This window comes from Artibeus jamaicensis, unplaced genomic scaffold (assembly GCF_021234435.1).
Source record: "Artibeus jamaicensis isolate MK-2021 breed Jamaican fruit bat unplaced genomic scaffold, CSHL_Jam_final contig_469, whole genome shotgun sequence".
In the NCBI taxonomy this organism is placed as follows: domain Eukaryota; kingdom Metazoa; phylum Chordata; class Mammalia; order Chiroptera; family Phyllostomidae; genus Artibeus; species Artibeus jamaicensis.
In genome coordinates, this window is record NW_026521847.1 from 2525147 (window position 1) to 2545168 (window position 20022).

The 20022-nt window shown below is 39.2% G+C and overlaps 1 protein-coding gene and 1 pseudogene across 3 annotated transcripts in view; both read right to left on the reverse strand.

Annotated features, from left to right (window-relative positions):
* Positions 1–6443, reverse strand: part of UGGT1 (UDP-glucose glycoprotein glucosyltransferase 1) — a 184949-nt gene extending 178506 nt beyond the window's left edge. The window contains exon 1 of one of the 3 annotated variants that reach the window (XM_053667479.1): positions 6193–6443. The gene's annotated coding sequence lies outside the window, so the exon portion shown is untranslated. Of the gene's footprint in view, positions 1–6141 lie in introns of all 3 variants that reach the window. The other 2 variants (XM_053667477.1, XM_053667476.1) reach the window with 2 other exon arrangements.
* A 12975-nt stretch (positions 6444–19418) lies between these two features.
* On the reverse strand, positions 19419–19515 carry LOC119034564 (uncharacterized; annotated as a pseudogene).
* Positions 19516–20022: the final 507 nt, after the last annotated feature.

The following is a 20022-nucleotide window of genomic DNA, read 5'->3' on the forward strand; positions in this document are numbered from 1 at the left end:
GGAAATATAAAAACTCACCTACAATATAAAGAAGTTGAGGTCACTGGAAATTTGGCATGGCCAAAAAATGCAGACTTCCTAAACTCTCAGCAGTAGCAGCAGCCTCCCCAAATACTCTGAGATCCTCACATTATGCAGATCATCAGATAAAGGTCTCCAGCTGCAGACTTCTTTGATCTGATTTTCCCTCCCAGAAGTCTGTCTAACAGAACCCTAATCAGACTTCCCCTGGGCAATATAAAAGTCAACATCCAAGTTCCATCTATTTTAATGAGAACTCAAGGTAGATGTGAATATGTAGGAAACACTAACCCAAACTTGTGCTTCTGAACCTTAACATCTGGAAAGGCTCTCCCCAGTTCCTCAATACTAGTTATAAAATCTGTTGGGGTAGACAGTCCATATTGCAGGAAATCAGTCAGTATCTTCCTTTTAGAAAAAGTATTATCGTTTATTTTGGCATCCTGTTCATATAAAACACTATCTCTAAAGGGCAATGGTAAAAAGAAAATAAAGTATACCAAATAGAAGTTACTTTCTTTTTTTTTAACCCTCACGTGAAAACATTTTTTCATTGCTTTTAGAGAGAGAGGAAGGGAGAGAGAGAAACATCAATGTAAAAGAGAAGACCTGACTGGTTGCCTCCTCTGTGTGCCTCGACCAGGGACCACACAACTCCAACTGGGGATGGAACCCCCAACTAAAGCATGTGCCCCACGTGAGAAACAAACTCTCAATCTTTCAGTTACAGGTCAACACTCCAACCAACTGAGCCACACTGGTCAGGATTGGAAAAGTTGCTTTCATGTGAGTTTTAAGTTCAGGTTCAATCAGCTTCTTTGGAAACAGAAAATTAATATGAACATCCCATTTGTAAATAAGTATTTTTTTAAATCAACATTTGCAAAGACCAGGGCTAACCAAATTAGACTTTTTGATAGTGAAATCTGCTAGTAGCAATGGGGACTGGGGGTGTGCAGAGTGGACGATGCGGGCCCTTTCTGACTCTAGCAGAAGTTACTGACACTTCCCATAGAGGTGCAAGGAAGGGCCCAAACTTTTACATACCACCCAAGAACTCTCTTAGGACTATAAAAAGATACTCTCCCTGACAGGCCCACGGACGGCAACCTCAGAAATCTGCCTGTATGCTAGAACAAACACGGTTATGGAAATGAGAAAACATTTTAGAGTCAGGAACCTGTGATAAATTCCTGAGTTTGCTACTTCCTCGCAGCTTAACCATAAGCAGGTCACCATAATAACTTCTCTGGTCCTTAGTCTCTCAGACTCTAAAATAGGAATAACAGTAACTACCACACCGGGTCACTGTGAAAATGAAAAGGCAATGTGAAAATCACTTCATAAACTGCCAAGTACTACACCAGAATTGTTCTAGTAAAATACATCATAAGGGAAAAAAAACTAAAAATTATCTTCTAAATTATTTAGTAATACATCACTGTTATTACATGTCCTCAAAAATATGCCCTGGAAGCCTAAACTCTGTGGCTAGAGAAAAAAGAATAAGAAAAAGAAATCCTCCTCAAAGTCAGTAAGTTTCTGAACTGTCCAGAGTATATGAACTATATTGCTTTTCTTGAAGAGGTCTAGATGAGTAATTCTGCCAAAGTAAATGATTCCAAATGAGAAATTGGATACCACTGCACAGTGGAGTTCCAGGAAACTGAGAGTGACAACGGGGCCCTGAGGAAACATTAGCATTTAATGAGCAATTACTCTGGGCAGAGCACTATGTCAGGTACTGTGCATACACATTACCTAGTTTTTCCACACAAGAAACTGCAGTTCCTGGTCCTGGTTGGCCCTGGTTGGTGTAGCTCAGTGGATTGAGCTCGGGCCTGCGAACCAATCGCGGTTCGATTCCCAGTCAGGGCACATGCCTGGGTTGCAGGCCGGTTCCCTGCAGGCCAGTTCCCAGCAGGGGATGCGCAAAGGGCAACCATACATTGATGTTTCTCTCCCTCTCTTTCTCCCTCCCTTCCCCTCTGTCTAAAAATAAAGAAATAAAATCTTTGGGAAAAAAAAAAAAAACCAAGAAGAAGAACTTTCCAACCTTCACCCCACTTCCTTGATTCCATAATATTTCCTCTGGTAATACCAGAGGAAGGAAAGGCTGTCCAGAGAGCCAAAGTTAAGAACCTCACTGAAGGGGACTTTAGTTTTAGGATGCCTTCATTTTACCATGTCCCTTATCACTCTGACACTACTGGTCTTTAAATGTTGTCTATAAAAATGAATAAACTGAAAAATAATAGCTGTCAGAATCTGTAATGTGGCATTGAGTGACCATAGGCATAATGCTTATGGCATGATGAAAAAAACAAAACACTCTTTAAAAAGTTGTAGGCCAACATCATACTCAATGGGCAAAAACTAAAACCTTTTCCACTAAGATCAGGAACAAGACAAGATTGTCCACTTTCACCACTTCTATTGAATATAGTATTGGAAGTCCTAGCCACAGCAATCAGACAAGAAAAGGAAATAAAAGGCATCCAAATCAGAAATGAGGAAACAAAACTGTCACTGTTTGCAGATGACATGATAGTCTACATATAAAATCTTATAGACTCCACCCAAAAACTGCTCAACCTAATAAATAAATTTTGCAAAACAGCGGGAGACAAAGTCAATATCCAGAAATCAAAGGCATTTTTGTATACCAACAATGAAATAGCAGAAGCAGAAATCAAGAAAAAAATCCCATTCAATATAGCAAAAAAATAAAGTACCTATGAATAAACCTAACCAAAGAGGCAAAAGACCTGTATACAGAAAACTACACAACACTGAATAAAGAAATCAAGGAAGACACAAACAAATGGAAACATATACCTTGTTCATGGACTAGAAGAATCAACATCATCAAAATGTCCATACTACCCAAAGCAATTTACAGATTCATTAAAATAACTATTAAAGTACTAATGGCACGTTTCACAGACATAGAACAAACACTTCAAAAATTTATATAGAACTATAAATGACCCCGAATGGCTGCTGCAATTGTCAGAAAGAAGAACAAAGAAGGAGGGATTACAATACCTGATACCAAACTATTACAAGGCCACTGTAATAAAAACAGCCTGGTACTGGCATAAAAACAGGCACACAGACCAATGGAACAGAACAGAGAGCCCAGAAATAAACCCAAGTTTCTATGGTCAATTAATATTCAACAAAGGGGGCAGCAACAAAAAATGGAGTAAAAATAGCCTCTTCAGCAAATGGTGTTGGGAGAACTGGACACCTATGTGCAAAAAAAAGAAACTCAAGCACCAAATTACACCATACACCAGAATTAATTCAAGGTGGATAAAAGGCTTAAATATAAGCCATGACACTATTAAAGTCCTAGAGGAGAACATAGGCAGGAAAATCTCAGATATTTCACACAGCAACATTTTTACTGATATGTCTGTCCCCTAGAACAAGGGACATGAAAAAAAGAATAAATAAATAGGCTCTCATGAAAATAAAAAGCTTCTGCACAGCTAAAAAAAATAGTATTAAAATAAAAAGAGAACCTACTGGATGGGAAAACATATTTGTCAATGATACCTCAGACAAGGGTTTTATCTCCAAAATATACAAAGAACTTACACAACTCCACTCTAAGAAGACACCCAACCCAATTAAAAAGTGGGCAAAGGACTTGAACAGACACTTCTCCAAGGAGGACATACAGAGGATCCAGAGACACATGAAAAAATGCTCAGTATCACTAGCTATTAGAGAGATGCAGATTAAAACCACAATGAGATACCACTTCACACCAACCAGAATGGCCATCATAAACAAAGCAACAAACAAGTATTGGAGAGGTGGAGAGGTTGTTGAGAAAAGGGGACTCTAGTGTACTGCTGGTCGTATTGCAGACTGGTACAACTACTATGGAAAACATTATGGAATTTCCTCAGAAAACTAAAAATGAATCTGCCTTTTGACCCAGCAATTCCACTGCTAGGATTATATCCTAAGAACCTGAAACACCAATCCAAAAGAACCTATGCACCCCAATGTTCATAGCAGCACAATTTACAATAGACAAGTGTTGGAAGCAACCTAGATGCCCATCAGCAAATGAATGGATCAAAAAACTATGGTACATTTACACAATGGAATTCTATGCAGCAGAAAGAAAGGAGCTCCTACCCTTTGCAACAGCATGGATGGAACTGGAAAGTTTTATACTGAATAAAATAAGGCAGGTGGTGAAAGATAAAAACCATATGATCTCACCTTTAACAGGAACCTAGAGAACAAAACAAACAAGCAAGCAAAATATAATCAAAGACACTGAAACAGAGAACAGACTGACAGTGACCAGAGGGGAGGGAATTTCAGGGGAAAATGGGAAGGGTTTACAGGAACAAGTGTGGAGGACACATGGACAAGAACTAAGGGGGGTGGAAATGGGAGGGAGGTAGGGAGCACTGAGGGGGTGGCTGGGTTGGGAGTAAAAGACAGAAAACTGTACTTGAACAACAATTAAAGTAAATTAAATAAAAAAAATTTTACAAAGTTTTAGGGCCCAATGTATCATCTATAAAATCTAATATGGGGCCCATTTCCCTCAGTTTAAATTAAAGACACTATCTCTAGGTCACTGATCTACAGTAAGATATTAGAAATATTAACAAATTATGAACTGGAAAATACTTTTCGCTTTTTTTGGAAAACAGAAAAGACATACAATTCTAAGTCACTGTCAACTTTCTCTTCTTCCATTTTTAAACTGAAGATACTAGCTAACAAACTATTAAGAGTTAACTCACACCCTGCCCTGTAAGTTTATGGATGGCCTCTGCGCTTCGGCATATATGATAATAGTGAGAAAAAATATTAGGAAGTACCCTTCTTTAGACATAAATTTAATTCTTAAATAATTAAACTTAACATACATACGTACCTATCACAAAACCATTTGTTGCAAACCATATAAATCTCATTTCTTTTATATATATTTATCTATTTATCCTGAGGAATTTTTTTCCATTGCTTTGAGAGAGAGAAAGAGAAAGAGAGAGAGAGAGAGGAAGAGGGAGAGGAAGATACAGAACCATCAGTTGGTTGCCTTCTTGCACATACCCGAACTAGGGTTGGACTCACAACTGGGGTATGTGCTTGGATGGGAAATCAAACTTGTGACCTTTGCGTACATGGGACAACTCTCCAACCAACTGAGCCACAACGGCCAGGGCTAAATCTATTTTCTGATACAAGCAGTTTCTACTCATCAGATATGAAAATGATCACAGTAACAGCGAGGAAAAAAATCTAACAGAATTTTCTCCACGGTTCAGTTTATTCCCAAGTTAAATGTGTGTTGTAAAGGTGGCATGCCACTGTACAAAGCAATGTTCATTTCCTTTAATAAAAATGAGTTTTAAGCTCAGTTTACCAAAAGCAAGCCAAATAGAAAGGCTACAATCATGCCGAATTTTGTGATGTTGTTAAATAGCTATTTAAAATGTTTTCAAACCCCACACTAAAATTAACTGGCAAATGCATTAAGAATATTTCGAAAGTAGTGTAGCACAGTAACTCATAAGACCTTAGAACTTCAAATGAACAAAATATGCTATTTCTCAAATCTGGCAAGAAATGTAAAGCAATCTAGAGATTCTGGCCAATACCAAGAACAGTTCACATCATAACTTGTAGGCCATATCTACAGACCTTATTCTTCTGGCAGGTCATACACTGAAAGTGAAACCAGATCACCCAATTTTCAGCCAACGATTTTCGTATAAATGAAAACGGCAACCAATATGCATTCCCCAAACTCATTTTAGGAAAAATAAAAATCTATAAAAAGAGTAAGTTGTTCTCTATTCGGAGTCCTGCAAACTGCTGTTTCTCAACCTACTTGAGGCCACACTTGGTCTACATTCATATTAGTGCTCTTGGACAAAAAAGTCGCTAAACTCTTCACTAAAGGCTCAAAACAGCTAAAGAGATCCCTTGGCCACGCTAGCAGAAACTATACTTTCTACAGATCATTGAGGGACAGCTCCGGACTCTCGCAAAAAGGATGAACGCTGACCCGCGGGAGGATAAACTGAGTCAGGGAAGAAGCAGGTCAGGTAACAGGGTCACAGGGTCGCCTCGTACCCCATACATTCTTCCAGTCCACGAGACCTCCCCACGCCACTCCAGGGGTACCTGTCACCTGCTGCGCAGCCGTCACACTCGCTCTGCTCCTGTCCCCGTTCCTGCTCAAGCAGAGGTGCTCAGTCCGCGACGGTGCTGGCGAGAACGGGGCGGGGTTGGGGCGGTGGTGGCAGAGACCGCGCCAGTGAGGAGCCGACACGCGCCTTTCCCCCCGCTTACACTCTTCTACTGGCCTTGTAGAGCAATAGCCCAGCTGCCAACCGCCCTTCACTTCCGCTTCCCATTGGCGGACAGGAGGACTTCCTCCTACCGAGTCAGGACCAGCGAAGCCCAGAGCGTCAGGGCCCGCGAAGCCCAGAGCGTCACGCGGCCACCATCTTATACCGGAGGAGGCTCCGCCTCTCTCCTTGTTTCTGCGAGTTGAGCCTGGTGTGTCTGTTGGGGGCGCAGACGCTGAGACTCACAAGCTTTACCAGGTGGTTAGGCCTAGTGGAAGTGTGTTTCAGCCCCGACTGGAAACTCAGCTGGTTAGAGCGTTTTTGGTAATCGAGTCCCCTGGATACACCGAGACTGCCGGATCGATCCCCAGCCCCGTAATACAAATAAAAATCAACCAATGAATGCCTAAACTGAGCAACATATCGCGTTCTCTCTTTCTCTCTCTCTCCCTCTCTCTCTCTCTCTCTCTCTCTCTCTCTCTCTCAGCGAAGGGCCGCCACTTCAATTTCCAGTTATCATCCCTGGGTTTAGGGTTTGATCACGGTGTGCTCCTGGTCGAATGAGAGGATGTTTCCCTCGCTCCCTCCCTTTTCTCTAAAAATCAATAAAAGGTAAGTGGGTTGTGTTATCAGGAACGCCTGCTTTAGAGGGCTCCACCTCTCTTCTTGTCTTGCTGGCAAGAGACGGAGTGTAAAGGAAATATGGAAGCAATTTAATGAAATACACTTGAGCAGGAAGTCTGGAAACTGGCACCCAACTAGTCTTGAGGGCCCTCCCTATTGGGGTTTTAGGGGATTTAAGGTTGGAGCAAGCCTTTAGACTCCCGTTCCTCCTCTCCACTCAAGACTTTGGAATTAACATATAGTTTCAAAGGTTTCCTTTCACAGATAACAAAAAGGATACACGCAGAATTTCAAAGACTCCCTTCCTCCGGTGTTTATCCTGGTCTCTTGTGATGTTCAGAACTCTGGTAGTAATCTGTCCCAGCTCAGGCCTGATAAATTAATGTCTCCCTTCCCCTCCCTGCCTTGGTATGCTGTCTGTTCTGCCTAACAGGTTTCATTGTTCTTTCTGATTTGAACTGTGAGGCATCTCATAGTCCTATTAAATCCTCCTGTTAAAAGCACCACTGTCCGACAAAGAACAAAATAACGATGTTTTCCAAATCATAAATTTTGGTAGCTTGTGTATGAGGGAAAGGAAGATTGTAAATTTTATGAAAAATCTTTAAAATTGTTTAATTTTATACTATGGCTTATTTTTATGCTGGCAGTGGCAATTTAATCTGAAAGCATTTACTTTGTCCTTTAAATTATTTACTTGTTTATTTATTTGAAATTATAAATCACTATGTAAAATTGTTTTAGAATACATGATACTGGGCAGATCATTTTACCCAAATGAATATATCTTTAGAAGATGATGTATTTTTAACTGTTAAGTCAAAGTGAACTAAAACTCAGAATTCATTAAAAAGTGTAAAATTTTTACTGACTTTTGTTTTGGTAACAAACAGTCCATCCCCTATGAATGCCAGAACAAGGACTAAAAACACTTTCCTTAACCTAGTAGCTGTATGCCTGTACTATGTTTAAGAAGCTCAGAGCTATTGGTTTTTCTGTTCATTGCCAGAACAAAAGGAGTTAAAATAATTTTAAGGAATGAAAATAAACATTTTAAATTTGTTTCTTGAGTGAACTTTGTGTTAGTAGCTTTCAACCATGTGTTTTCCACTGGTCTTTCAATAACTTCAGGTGATGCCTCCAATAAAAAAATGAATTGTTTTTTAATTCACCACATTACAGAGTTGATTTTTTTACCTTTTTTTTGGGGGGTTGGGGGGGCTGTAATTTGGTCTTCCGGTCTGTGATATAGGAACACCACTGCTGACCCTGAGAAAGAATGTACCCACTGAGAAGGACTCCTTGAGTTAACTGCACCCAAAATAAAAATCAGAATCCAGTAGCAGTTGTTTTATGGGGGCCTCTCACAACTTCCCCATTTTAGGTAAACTACACACCAGGCTGCCCAGATGGCTGCCCTGTGTTCCTACCATCTGAGCAATCCTTGTAAAGGAGTTTCTGGAATCCTATTTTGAACAATCGGACTGAGTCCTTCCTGATCCATTTGGAGCTATGCACCCACGTCCTCACTCTCAATGACCAATCAGAGCAGCTCCATAACAACCAATCAGAATACAGGGAGCCAGCCAATCAGGACAGTGCTATTTGGATGAACCTGTGTGACTTTGGAGTCGTCCTTTGCAAGGAAAGGAGCCAATTAGGGACTGTGGCAGTAAATTCTCTCTGTATAAGCCAGCCAGCCTCCCCTTTGTCTCAGTGGAGTACACATTCTGGACAGTTTCCCCAACCTCAAGAGTAACCCTAGAACAGCAACAATGGAGCAGGCAACACTTCAGCTACTTCACTAGAATAAGGTCTCACCCCTTCACTAAAAACCAGAATGGGAACTCTTGGTGGCAGAAACCATTTGCTGACACCACCAATGTGTGCTTAGTTATCAATATTACATACAATTAAGAGCAGAGATCCCAAGGAATTTGGGTTTCTTTTTATAAACCTTTCTCAGAAACGTCGGTGCTATATTTTCTTTGAGTGCATAGACATTTAGTATTTTAAACTTTTTATTTTGAAATAATTACAGAACCACAAGAAGTTAGAAACATAGTACAGAGAACACCTTTCAGTGCTTTCCCCTAATGATTTTATCTCATTTATAATACACCATCAAATCCAAAAATTGAAATTAGTACAATGTTTGTGTGTAGTTCTATCATTTTATCACGAGTACATTTGTGTAACCACCATCAAAATCAAAATACAGGACTATTTCAGCACCACAAAGATCTCCATTGGGTTTACAAGAAAGAAGGGACAAGTACTTGAAGCATAGAAGATTTTTAGAATAGTGAAACTATTCTGATACACTAGGGTGTATACATTTGTCAAACCCAAGAGTGAACGCAAATGTAAACTATGGACTTTGGGTGATGATTTCTCCTTCAATTGTAACAAATGTACCACTCTGATAAAGGATGTTGATATTGAAGGAGGCTACGCAGGGCAGGGAGTAGAACTTCGTTCTTCTTTAATTAAATACTTTTTAATTTAATTGTTTTCTGCCAAGGACAGAATTGTGTTCTGTTCAAGGGCAGTTTTCTGCCCTTTTCACCCCACCCATCTCCACCACTCCAGCTATCCCTACAACCCTCCCTTGTTTCCACCTCCCATTGTTTTTGTTCATGTGTCCTTTATACTTGTTCCTATAAACCCTTCACCCCTTTCCCCGCATTATCCTCTCACCTCTGGTTGCTGTCAGTTTGTTCTTAGTTACGTGTCTTTGGCTATATTTTCTTTCTTGTTTGCTTCTTTTTTTAAATATATTTTATTGCTTATGCTATTACAGATGTCCCATTTTCCTGCCTTTATTCCCCTCTGCCCTGCACGACCCCTCCCACCCACATTCCTCCCCTTTAGTTCATGTCCAAGGGTTGTACATATACGTTCTTTGGCTTCTATATTTCCTACACTATTCTTAACCTCCCCCTGTCTATTTTCTACCTATCACTTATGCTATTTATTCTCTGTACCTTTTACCCTGTTCTTCCTATCTACTCCCACACTGAGAGCCCTCCATTTCTCCATTTCTGTGATTCTGTTCCTGTTCTAATTGTTTGCTTAGTTTGTTTTTGTTTTTATTTTTGTTTTAGGTTCAGTTCTTAAAAGCTGTGAGTTTGTAGTCATTTTACTGATCATAGTTTTATCTTCTTTTTCTTAGATAAGTCCCTTTAACATTTCATATAATAAGGGCTTGGTGATGATGAACTCCTTTAACTTGACCCTATCTGACCCTAACTTGACCCCTGGAAGGGCAGATAAATGACAGTTTTGCTGGACAGCATAATCTTGCATGTAGGTCCTTGCCTTTCGTGACTTCAAATACTTCTTTCCAGCTCCTTCTTGCCCCCAAGGTTTCTTTTGAGAAATCAGCTAACAGTCTTATGGGCACTCCCTTGTAGGTAACTGTTTCCTTTTCTCTTGCTGATTTTAAGCTTCTCTTCTTGTCTTTCATATTGGGCAATGTAATTCTGATGTGCCCTGGTGTGTTCCTTCTTCTATCCAAATACTTTGGGACTCTCTGAGCTTCCTGGACTTCCCGAAAGTCTATTTCCTTTGCCAGATTAGGGAAGTTCCTCTTCATTATTTGTTCAAATAAGTTTCAAATTCTTGCTGTTGTTCTTCTCCTTCTGGCACCCCTGTGATTTGGATGTTGGAACGTTTAAAGATATCTTAGAGGTTCCTAAGCCTTTTCTCATTTTCTTGAATTCTTGTTTCTTCATTCTGTTCTAGTTCAATGTTTCTTTCTTTCTTCTGCTCCAGACCCTTGAATTGAGCAGTCCTGGTTTCCTTCCCGTCACTGCTGGTTCCATGTAGATTTTTCTTTATTTCATATAATGCAAACTTCATTGTTGCTTGGGTCTTTTTTATGCTGTTGAAGTACCCAGTGAGTTCCTGGAGCATCCTGGTAACCAGTGTTTTGAACTGCGCATCTGATAGTTTGGCTCTCTCTTCAATTGTATTTTTTCTGGAGCTTTGATATGTTCTTTCATTTTGGACTTTTTTTTTTGGTCTGAGCATGCCTGTTACATAGTAAGGGGCACAGCCTTAGGTGTTCACTAGGGCAGGGCAACCCTCACAGCTGCCCTGTAAGGTTGTATGATGGGGAGGGGTCAGAGAGAAACAGTGCCTCTTGCTCAGCATTGTCAGTTTTCAGTCACTTCCTCCGCTACCCCAAATCAAATTAGGCTTTTCTGGTGCTGATTCTGGGGTAGGTAGGCCTGTGTACACTCTAAGACCCTGTGGATCTCTCCAACAAACTCTCCATTCAGGCTAGGAGTTTCCTCCACTGTGACCCCAACTCGCACAGGTGTTTTCAGTCAGAGGCTTTGAGGCTTTATTTCTCCGCAATGGAACCCTAGCTTGCTTGGTCTGTTTCACTCCCCACTTGTGCCTCCTGGGTTACCTACACAAGAATATGGGACTATCCAGTCTGCCAGCCACAGACTTGACCGGCCCAGTCCCCCAGCCGCCACCTTGCCTCGAATTCTCTCTGCCTGGTTGTCCATCTCCACCCCTCATACCAGTCTGGATGAATGTTTTTTCTTTATCTCCTTGGTTGTCAAACTTCCATACAGTTCAATTTTCTATAAGTTCTGATAGTTTTTTGTTTTTAAACTTATTGTGGTCCTTTCTCAGACAAGGTCAAGTGAAAAAAGTTCATCATCACCAAGCCCTTATTATATGAAACATTAAAGAAATTCATCACCTGGCTGGTGTAGCTCAGTGGATTGAACTCGGACCTGTGAACCACACGATCGCGGTTTGATTCCCAGTCAGGGCACATGCCTGGGTTGCAGGCCAGTTCCCAGCAGAGAACTCATGAGAGGCAACCACACATTGATGTTTCTCTCCTTCTCTCCTTCCCTTCCTCTCTAAAAATAAATAAATAAACTTAAAAAAAATTTATCTAAGAAAAATATTAAAAATATGAACAGTAAAGTGACAGTAAACTCACAATTATTAACAACCACACATAAAACTAAAACAAAAACAAGTGAAGGAAGCCACTAGAACAGGAATAGAATCATAGAAATGGAGATCACATGGAGGATTATCAGCAAGGGAATGGGGTGGGAGAATGGGGGAAAAGATACAGAGAATAAGTAGCATAAATGATAGGTTGAAAATAGACAGGGGGAGGTTAAGAATAGTATAGGAAATTTAGAAGCAAAAGAACTTATATGTATGACCAGTGAACATGAACTAAGGCAGGGAATGTGGGTGGGAGATGGTGTGAAGGATGGAGGGGAATAAAGGGGAAAAAGGACAACTGTAATAGCATAGTCAATAAAATATATTAAAATTAAAAAAATAAACAAATTTGTTGTTCTTCTTTTGGTTTTGCAAGGACACACCATGTGTCTACCTACGTTTCCATGTTGGCCAGAAGTCCTGGTTTTGTTGATTAGGTTCCTTTTAATGGTGAGATCATATACTATTTGTCTTTCACCGCCTGGCTTATTGCACTTGGCATAATGCTTTCTAGTTCCATCCATACTGTCGCAAAGCTTAGGACCTTCTCCTTTCTTTCTGCTGCATAGAGTTCCATTGTGTAAATGTACTACTTTTTTGATCCACTCATTTACTGATGGGAACCTAGGTTGCTTCCAGAACTTGGCTGTTGTAAATTGTACTGCTATGAATATTGGGGTGCATAGGTTCTTATGGATTGGTGTTTCAGGATTTTTAGGATATAATCCTAGTGGTGGAATTGCTGGGTCAAAAGGCAGATTCATTTTTAGTTTTTTGAGGAAATTCAATACTGTTTTCCTTAGTGATTGTACCAGTCTGCAATTCTACCAACAGTGCATTAGGGTTCCCTTTTCTCAACAACCTCTCCAACACTTGTTGTTTATTGCTTTGTTTATGATGGCCATTCTGGTTGGTGTGAAGTGGTATCTCATTGTGGTCTTAATTTGCATCTCTCTAATAGCTAGTGATACAGAGCATCTTTTCATGTGTCTCTTGATCTTCTCTATGTCCTCCTTGGAGAAATGTCTGTTCATATCCTTTGCCCATATTTTAATTGGGCTGCTTGTCTTCTCAGAGTGGAGTCCTGTAGGTTCTTTATATATTTTGGAGATGAAACCCTTGTCTGAGGTGTCATTGACAAATATGTTTTCCTGCACAGTTGGTTCTCTTTTCATTTTAATGCTGTTTTCTTTAGTCATGAAGAAGATTCTTATTTTGATGAAATCCCATTTGCTTATTCTTTCCTTTATGTCCCTTGTTCTAGGGCACATATCCGTGAAAATATTGCTACATGGAATATGAGACTTTCCTGCCTATGTTCTCCTGAAGGACTTTTATGTTGTTGTGAGAACAACTTCTATTTTAAGTCTTTTATCCACCTTGAATTTATTTTTCTGTATGGTCAAAGTTGCTGATCAAGTTTCATTTATTTGCATGTAGATGCCCAGCTCTCCCAATACCATTTGTTGAGAGAGGCTATTTTTGTTCTATTTTATGCTGCTGCCTGCTTTGTCAAATATTAATTGACCGCAGAAACTTGGATTTATTTCTGGGCTCTCTATTCAGTTTTATCGGCCCATGTGTCTGTTCTTATGCCAGTACCTGGCTATTTTGATAACACTGACTTTGTAATACAGTTTGATATCAGGTATTGTGATCCCTCCTACTTTGTTCTTCTTTCTCAAAATTGCTGCAGCTATTCAGGGTCAATTATGGTTCCATGTAAATTTCTGAAGTGTTGGTTCTATATCCGTGAAATATGCCATTGGTACTTTAATAGGTATTGCAATGAATCTATAAATTTCTTTGAGTAGTATGACCATTTTTATGATGTTCATTCTTTCAGTCCATAAACAGGATATATGCTTCCATTTGTTTCTGCCTTCCTTCATTTTTCTCTCCAATGTTGTACAGTTTCCTGAGTACAGGTCTTTTGCCTCCTTGGTTGGGTTTATTCCTAGGTAATTTACTTTTCTTGTTGCTTTATCAAATGGGATTTTTTCCTGATTTCTGTTTCTGATATTTCATTGTTGGTACACAAAAATGCCTTTGATTTCTGAATATTGACTTTGAATCCTTCTGTTTTGCCAACTTCATTTATTAGGTGAAGCAGTTTTGTTTGTTTGGGGTTTTTTTGGTAGAGTCTCCAGGATTTTCTATATACACTATCCTGTCATCTGCAAACAATGAGAGTTTTGTTTCCTCTTTTCCCATTTGGATGTCTTTTATTTTCTTTTCTTAACTGATTGCTATGGCTAGAACTTCCAATACTATGTGGAATAGAATTAGTGAAAGTGGGCACCCGTGTCTTGTTCCTGATCTTACTGGGGAAGTTTTTAGTGTTTCCTCATTGAGTATGATGTTGGCTGTAGGTCTCTCATATATGGCCTTTATTAGGTTGAGAAATGCTCCCTCTATTCCCACTTTGCTGAGTGTTTTCATCTCAGATGGGTGCTGTATCTCATCAAATGCTTTTTCTGCATCTATAGATATGATCATGTGATTTTTGTCTTTGCTTTTGTTAATGTGATGTATTACATGTATTGATTTGCAAATGTTGTGCTATCCTTGCATCCCTGGAATGAATCCCAATTGGTCATGGTGTATGATCTTTTTAATGTATTGTAGGATGTGGTTTGCCAGTAATTTGTTGAGGATTTTAGCATCTATGTTCATCAATGATATTGGCCTGAAGTTTTCTTTCTTTGTTGTGTCTTTATCTGGTTTTGGAATTAGAATGATGCTGGCTTCAGGAAAAAGTTTGGGATTCTTCCATTATTTTGGAATTTTTGGAATAGCCTGTGATGAATAGGGGTTAGCTCTTCCTTAAATGCTTTGTAGAATTCTCCTGCGAAACTATCTGGTCCAGGGTTTTGTGTGTTTGGAGTTTCCGATTACTTCAATTTCATCAGCTGTTATTGGTCCTTTCAGCCTATCTGCTTGCTCGTCATTCAGTTTTGGAAGATTATATTTTTCCAGAAATTTGTCCATTTCACCTACGTTTTCAAATATCTTGGCATATATTTCTTCATAGTAATTTCTTACGATCATTTGTATTTCTGTGGTATCAGTTGTAATCTCTCCTCCTTCATTTCTGATTGTGTTTATTTGGGTCCTCTCTCTTTTTTCTGGAGGAGTCTGCTCAAAGGCTTGTCAATTTTGTTTATCCTTTCAATGAACCAACTCCTGGAATTACTGGTTTTTAGAATCGTGCTTTTAGTATCTATGTTATTTAATTGTGCTCTGATTTTGGTTATTTCCTTCCTTCTATGTGCTGTGGGCTGTCTTTGTTGTTCTTCTTCCAGTTTTGTATGTGTGAAGTTAGGTTATTTATTTGAAATATTTCTGTCTATTATAAGTAGGCCTGTATCACTATGAACTTCCTTCTCAAAACTTCCTTCTCTGTGTCCCATAAGCTTTGGATTGTCGTGAATTCATTTTCATTTGTTTCCAGGAACTTTTTTATTTCCTCCTTGATGTCCTTCTTCATCCATTCATTGTTTAACAGCATGCCATTCAATATCCATGAGTTCGAGTGTTTTGAATTTTTGCTTTGAGGTTGGTTTCTAGTTTCAGTCCCTTGCTGTTGGAGAAAATGTTTGATATGATTCCAATTTTCTTGAATTTGTTGAGGCTTGCTTTCTGTCCTATCATGTGGTCTCTCCTTGAAAATATTCCATGTATACTTGAAAAAAATGTCTATTTTGCTTCTTTGGGATGAAAAGCTCTGTATATATCAGTTAGGTCCATTTGTTCCAGGGCATTGTTCAATTTCACAATATCTTTGTTGATATTTTATTTGGAGGACATATCCATTTTTGACAGTGGGGTATTGAAATCTTCTTCTATAACTGTGCTGTTGTCAATATCTTTCTTGAAGTCCTCCAAGATTTTCTTTGTGTATTTGGGTGCTCCTATGTTGGGTCATATATATTTACAATGTTTATATCTTCTTGATGGATTCTTCCCTTGAGTATTATGAAGTGACCTTCTGGGTCTCTTTTTATTAATGTTTTTTCAAAGTCTATTTCATCTGGTATGATTATAGCTACCCCAGCTTTCTTTATTCCCCTGTCCATTACCTTGGAATATTTGTTTCCAGCCCTTCACTTTCAGTCTGTGTAGGTCTTTTGTTCTGAAGCGGGTCTCTTGTAGGCAGCACATGTGTGGGCCATGATTTCTTATCCACTCAGCTGTTGTATGTCTTTTGATTGGAGCAATTAATCCATTTACATTTATGGTTATTATTGTAGGTACTTATTCATTGCCATTTTTTGTACCTGTGTTCCTCTCTCTCTCTCTTTCTTTCTCTCTCTCTCTCACACACACACACTCTCTGTTTCTTCCTTTTCTTAAAGCAGTACCTTTAGCATCTCTTGCTGAGCTGGTATGGAGGTGGTGTATTCTTTTAGACTTCTTTTGCCTGGGAAACTCCTTATTCAGCCTTCCATTTTAATTGGGGAGCCTTGCTGGATAACGTAGTTTTGGTTGTAGGCCTTTGGTTTTCAATACTTGGAATATTTCTTGCCATTCTCCTCTTGCTTGGAGCATTTCCATTGAGAGTTCAGCTGCTAGTGTTATCTGGGCTCCCTTGTATGTTACTTCTTGTTCCTCCCTTGTTGCCTTTAAGATTCTCTCTTTGTCTTGGAATTTTTCCATTTCAATTATGATGTGTCTTGAAGTGGGCCTCTTTCTTTGAGTTCCTCTTGATTTGGATGCTGCATGTTTCCTGGATTTGTCAGACTTTTTCTCTCATCCAATTATGGAAGTTTTACATCATTACTTTTTCAAACAGGTTTTCTATCCCTTGATCTTCTTCTCCTTCTGGTATCCCTATTATATGGATATTATTACATTTCATTTTGTCTTGCAGTTCTCTTACCATTTCTTCATTCTTCCACAGTCTCATTTTGTCTTCTTGCTCTTTCTGGATGTTTTTTTCTACCTTGGCTTCCTGCTCACTGATTTGATCCTCTACTTCATCCAGCCTGCTTGTAATTCCTTCTAGTATTTTTTCTTTCCGTGATTTTATTGTTCAGTAGTTCCTAGTTTTTGTTTATAATTTCTAATTCCTTTTTAATACTGTTGTAATTCTTACTCAGTTCCATGCAGTTGTCTGTGAGTTCCTCGAGCATCTTCATAACCATTATTTTGAATTCTGTATCTGATAGTTTGCTTATCTCCATTTCTTTTAGATCTTTTAGTGAGGAGTCTTCTATTCCTTTTGATTGTATGTTCTTTCTTTGTCTCCCCATTTTAGGTGACTCTTTTTTTGTTTGTTTGTTTCTACAATTCCTAATGTTTTGCTTTGCTAGCTGTCTTTCTAGGGTGAATTTCTGTGTTAGGAATTCTATGAAGTTCAGTGGTGTGGTCTCTTTGATCTCCTTCTCTGGATACTCTAGGTTTGTTCTTTCTTGTTTGTGTGGCCTCTCTTGTTGTTCTTGTGTTTTTACCTTTTGGTGGTTTCTTTGTTGGTGGTTTCTGTCCTCCAGCGGGTATACTGATATTTGCAGCTCCCACCTATTCTTGTATGTGGTGAATGGTAATGGGTAGGCAAAATGGATTAAGACAGCAGTAGAGTATTTTATGGAATTTAAAGTACCAGCAAGCAGAGAAGAGATAAGAGATTCTTTGGATAAGTATAGCATTAACTGTGATATTTCACCCAACTTTTTACAAAAGGTGAAAGAAAGATAAGACTCTAGTTGGAGAGGAGGAGGATTGTGACCTGAATCCAGAAAACAGAGTGCTTCTGCTAATTTAGATGATGAGATATGGTGAGAGTAAGGGATGGAAAGTAGGCATAGTGTGAGATAGAATAGCAATAATAATAAGTTAACCACAGCAATAATAATAGTATAGAATAAGGGGTAATATCATGGAGGGTTGCTGTGTAGTACGTACAATTGTACGGAACAACAATTATTTACAAGAGTACTGGAACAACAAAAATATGCCAAGAAATATATAATTCAGTTAACCAGAATAGAAAGTACATGATCAAGAGTAGTGTTATTGGAACATGAGTGGAGTGAAAGAAGGAAAATTAAATACAATAAAGGGAGAATAAGGAAAACCACTCAAACAATGCAATTAAACAGTGAAATAAAATGAGGAAAACTAAACATATGAAAGAGAAATTTTAAAAACACTAACAAAATAAAACTTGTAAAAATAATGAAAAATAATAATACACATAAACAATAAAATGCCAGCTCAATGGGATAGCAAAGTGACATTTGTCTCAGTTTCTTAGTTTTGGGGATTAGCCTTGTATTCTCCCTTTGAATCTGTCTCTGGACCCTTCCTATTTCCCTGTCTTATTGTCTCACTTGGGTGAAGAAAAAAAAGGGAGGTGGAAAGATAGAGGAAGGAAAAAAAATAAGCCTCCTGCTGACTTTAAACCTGTTCAGAGTTTTGCTTCTTCCTGGATGACACAGGAAGAGCAGGACTGGCCTTCACTTTTCTCCCTTCCTATGGTTTCAAGAGGATGGGGACCAGCTCTCAGCCACAATATTGACAGTTGCCTAGCCTCTGGCCCAGGTCCTCCATGAGCTGCCAGGCTCAAATAAGCCACTCATTCTCTGGGCCTGTGCAAGTCAGGCCTGGGCCCACTGTTCAACTCAGCCACTCAATCTCTGGACCCACAGTGCAAGTCAGGCCCAGGCACACAGTTTTGATCAGCCACTCAGCCTCTGGGCACGCAGCTCAATTCAAGCTCTAGCACTTGGTTCCATTCAACCACTCAGCCTCTGGGCACACACAGCTCAAATCACTCTCCAGGAAAGCTAGCTCCAGAGTTTCTCACAAAGCAGTTGTCCGCAGTTCTTAATAAGCATATGGTTTTTCACACAACCCAACTTTCCAACTAGTCTGGAGGCTATCCAAGTCAGGGTCCAACATGACCCAGCTGCTCCCTTCTCCAGGTGTCGCCCAGCTCCCCAATTTCTCCTGTGCTGGCATCCACAGTCCTAGTAGATGTGTACTGCCTCTGTGTGTCTCCCATTTCCTCTCTATTTCCCCCAGCGACTTCCAGCATCCAGGACCCTCCTGCCCTACCCACTTTGGTAGGGGAGGGAACTGGTCATCTAACTGTCCTTGCCATATCCTGTGTGGCAGGCGCTGGGCCTGGGGTCATAGTGGCCAAGGTCACTGGGAAAATCCCAGGGACTTTACTTTCCCAGCACAATCTACTCACCATCTGTTTTTCAATGTTCTCTACAATATTTGGCCTCCAAACTTCATAGAAACTGGGATTCCACTGGCTGTTCACTCTGTTCCTCAGACTATCAGCTAGGTGTTCAAGCTGGGCACAGGGAGAACTGGGTTCTGCTCCCACATACCTCGCCTCCATATTCCCAATCTGGGTGTAGAAGAAATTAGTACTTTTGCTCATTTTACTGTGAATCTAAAACTGCTATAAAAAGTGAACTATAGATATATTTTTAAGAGATGGAATACCTCACAAACTTGTGTTTCATTCTTGTTCAGAGGATATACTAATCTCTGTGTCATTCCATTTTCACTAAAAAAGTGAGCACTAAAGTACATTTAAAATGGAGAAATCATAAATTTTAAACGTGGAAAAAATGTAAAAAGATAGACTAACCTTCTATCCTCATTGTAAAATGAGGACAAATTAGACTCAGATTTTTAAAATAACTAATATACTTTATTTTTACTACAATTTTAATTTAACAGAATTGAACAGATATTATATATGGTTCCATATGCCCATCCCACCATGACAGCCAATACAGAATTTTCTGTATTAGTAGCATCTTGTATCATTGTGGTACATTAGGGTTACATTCATACAATGGAATATTTGAAATACTTCTCAAGTGGAATAATTTTCAAACCACATATCTAAAAAAGGACTTATATCTAACATATATAAAAGGCACTCAAAACTCAATATTGTAGAAATATTGTAATTATTATGAACTAAACTTCATAGTTTACATAAAGTTTCACCCTTGGCATCGAATGGTTTATAGATTTCCACAAATGCATAAAAATGCATCCATCATTGCAGATTTATACAGAG